Source organism: Eucalyptus grandis, chromosome 7, assembly GCF_016545825.1.
Source record: "Eucalyptus grandis isolate ANBG69807.140 chromosome 7, ASM1654582v1, whole genome shotgun sequence".
Taxonomy (NCBI): Eukaryota; Viridiplantae; Streptophyta; class Magnoliopsida; order Myrtales; family Myrtaceae; genus Eucalyptus; species Eucalyptus grandis.
In genome coordinates this window covers 23,035,926-23,038,982 of record NC_052618.1, presented here as the reverse complement: position 1 = coordinate 23,038,982, position 3,057 = coordinate 23,035,926, and the positions used below count along the sequence as shown (strand labels likewise).

The 3,057-nt window shown below is 34.7% G+C and overlaps 1 long non-coding RNA gene across 1 annotated transcript; it reads right to left on the bottom strand.

The window, feature by feature from the left end:
* Positions 1-263: 263 nt before the first annotated feature.
* On the bottom strand, positions 264-1,539 carry LOC120296387. The gene is made up of 3 exons (XR_005553336.1): positions 1,317-1,539; positions 1,054-1,098; positions 264-888 (listed from the first exon to the last, which is right to left on the bottom strand). It is a non-coding gene; the product is annotated as an uncharacterized LOC120296387 (long non-coding RNA).
* Positions 1,540-3,057: the final 1,518 nt, after the last annotated feature.

Genomic DNA, 3,057 nt, shown 5'->3' with positions numbered 1-3,057 from the left:
AGGTAATACAAGTAGATAAATCAAAACAAAAATGATAGTTCACTAATAATACATCCACATTATTCTTAATTTATTTTTACTGGATGGCGTGCTTCACATATTTAGAACTACATAGATGAGATTACTAGATACTCTGAGATAACATAATTACAAAATGGGCTGTGCCAACCCCCGGACTGACGGATAAAGGGTGGCATGGCTCCTCTGCCAACTATTAACCGGGCCATTTCGTGTCATATACACATGCGCAAGCCGACTGAAGATAACATCAAATTAAGCAGTCTTTTTGAACAAAAATATATGTTCACCACAAGGCTAATGTTATAATGTCCGACCAAAAAACTTAAACTTTTAAGTAGAGGGACATCGCTTATATCTAAAGAGCACATGAATCTCCTAGACGAGTAATGCAAGTTACTTCAACACATCTTTCTCCACGTGCAAGCTGGATTATGAAGACCACATGAGATTTGACAAATGGGTAGCTGCCCATTCGATATGAATTGAGATATAATCCAATTCTAATATCACATTAAACCCAAAATCTTCAATTTATTAGTGAGGAAAGACTGCATGTCTATCTATCTATCTATCTATCTATCTATCTATCTATCTATCTATATATATAAAGAGTATAGAGACTCCGTACACAAGTTAAGTGGCATGCTTTCAACACCTAATGCTGATAAACGAAATAATTATAAGAAAGTTAAAGAAATAAAAGGAGTGTCCTAAAAAATCATGGACTCTCTCTAATCATTTGTCACTTTTAAGCCAATCGAGAATACCCTTTTCTGATTCGGTGAGTTGGTCCATCTTATTGCTCGATGGCCCTTCCACAAATTCGAAGTAGTCTTTGTAGTTTCTCTTGTAGTAGCTCTCCAGCCTCTAGAAGGAGAAAAAAACCAACAAAAAATTAAAAAAACATAGCCCCCATCCGAGGGGGAAAAATGTCATTTAGTGTAGTAATAATTAATTAACCCCAAATAATATCTATAACCATATTTCAAGGAAAAATTCGAGGTAGAAAGTAAAAAATGAGAATTTCCTCACCTCTGTCGTTTTTCACTTTATTTTCCTCCGATTTCTTCAAATACTCTAAAAATGTGTTAAAATGCAACAAAATTAGTTATACTATTTATTACAAATATCACAAATGTGTCATTAGCTTTCAATCATGTTTTATTTCGCCTAAAAAAGAAAATTTTTCTCCGACGGCTGACAAATATAATAAGTAATTTTGCTTTATGTGTATAAAAAAATCATGGGTACAAACTAGAGATCCGAAAAAGTGAAGAGAATAGTTTAGAGAGTACTCTCGAGAAGCCCGGTCGCCAATCCCCGGCGGCCACTGCGGACAGGAGGAGGAGACACCATCTGGTTCTGGCGCCTGATTGGTGGGAGTCCGCCGGCATGGCTTGTTCACCATCGCGGTCAGCGCCATCAAAACATTCTGTGCGATCGAAGCCATGAAAATGTCTGGCTAGATCATCAATCCCCAATGACTAATTCTCTCTCTCTCTCTCTCTCTCTCTCTCTCTCTCTCTCTATATATATATATATGTGTGTGTGTGTGATGGTGCTTGCTCGACTGCTCGTCCACACAAAGCCCTGTGCTTGTGGATAACGCGTCAGAGCGATGCTTCTTATACGAAGCGCAAGATGACAAAGAGGGTCATCATCCCTCTTCCCCTAGTCCATTGTATTTAATTGTTGCGTGTAATAAGATTTGTAACGGTGAGATTTCAATTTCGAATAATCTCAGTTATGGAGTAACATTTTGGTGTTGCAAACTCCACGTTACTGAGTAATTTTATCTTAGAGATAGTGACACAAATGGTTCATAAATTTTGGCTTAATGTATAATGTTGTCTTTGGACTTTTAATTTACTCAATGTGGTCCCCGAATGTTATTCCAATGTGCGATGTCATCCTTGAACTTTTAATTTATTCAATGCGACTAAAAAACTTTTGGTTTATGTACAATCTAATGAAAATGTTAAATATTGTCTAGAAAATGATATTGAATATTTTCGTATAGTTTAGGGATCCCCTCCATATAATCATTGTAAGATTAAATCTAAATAAAACTTGATGATCCCGATTTATCATTCACAAAATAAATACATGCATCATTCGAGATCGATTTGTGGAAACATAAAAGATCGACATACCTCTAGCCATTGATGAAAATATGCAAAGGTGGAATATTCTAAAACCTTGGATAGAAGCACAAGCGTGATCGATTTGATGAACGTCTTGGCTACTAGCCAATACCCTTCAAACGTGTTGGTGTGTTTTTTGTAGTGATTGGTTTTGGACTAGACGACCTGACGTTTTATTCCCTTTCTTACGTTACTGACATTTTCCATCAAGACTGTTATGGTAACATATTAACAAGTGAATTACACATAATAAATGTGGATAATAAATTGGGTAATAAATCGGAATTAATTGGGAAATACAAAATTGGGATCACATTTAACTAATAAAATATTACAACATTCTCCTACTTGATCCCAATATTCCATTAAATAATCCAAATCCACATAAAATTCATGTTGAAATAAAACACATGAATCACGGCGATGAGTCTTCTTAGAGAGAGTATTATCTTCCGTATATCACAACGTATTTCATTAGCCCGTATGTAATAAAATAACTTAATAAACGAACTTTATGTTTACTCTAGGTCAAACATAATTGTTTTTCTCAGAATATTGAATGTATACAACTATATTGAGAAAAACATTGCAATTAAATAAAAGTTTCACAAATTCTTCCATATAAAGAAAAATTTATATGATTGGACCAATGCCCATTCTAAATAGATTATTCGTATAACTCATTTGCGGTATGCCTTTAGTTAAAGAATCAGCTATCATCAATTTAGTGTTTATGTGTTCTATGATCACTTTCTTCTTTGTAACACATTCCCTAATGGCTAAATACTTGCTATTGATGTGCTTGCTTCGACTACCACTTTTATAGTTTTAGCCATGAAAACTATAGCTGAATTGTCACAAAACATTTTTAATGGTCTAGCAATGAAATCCA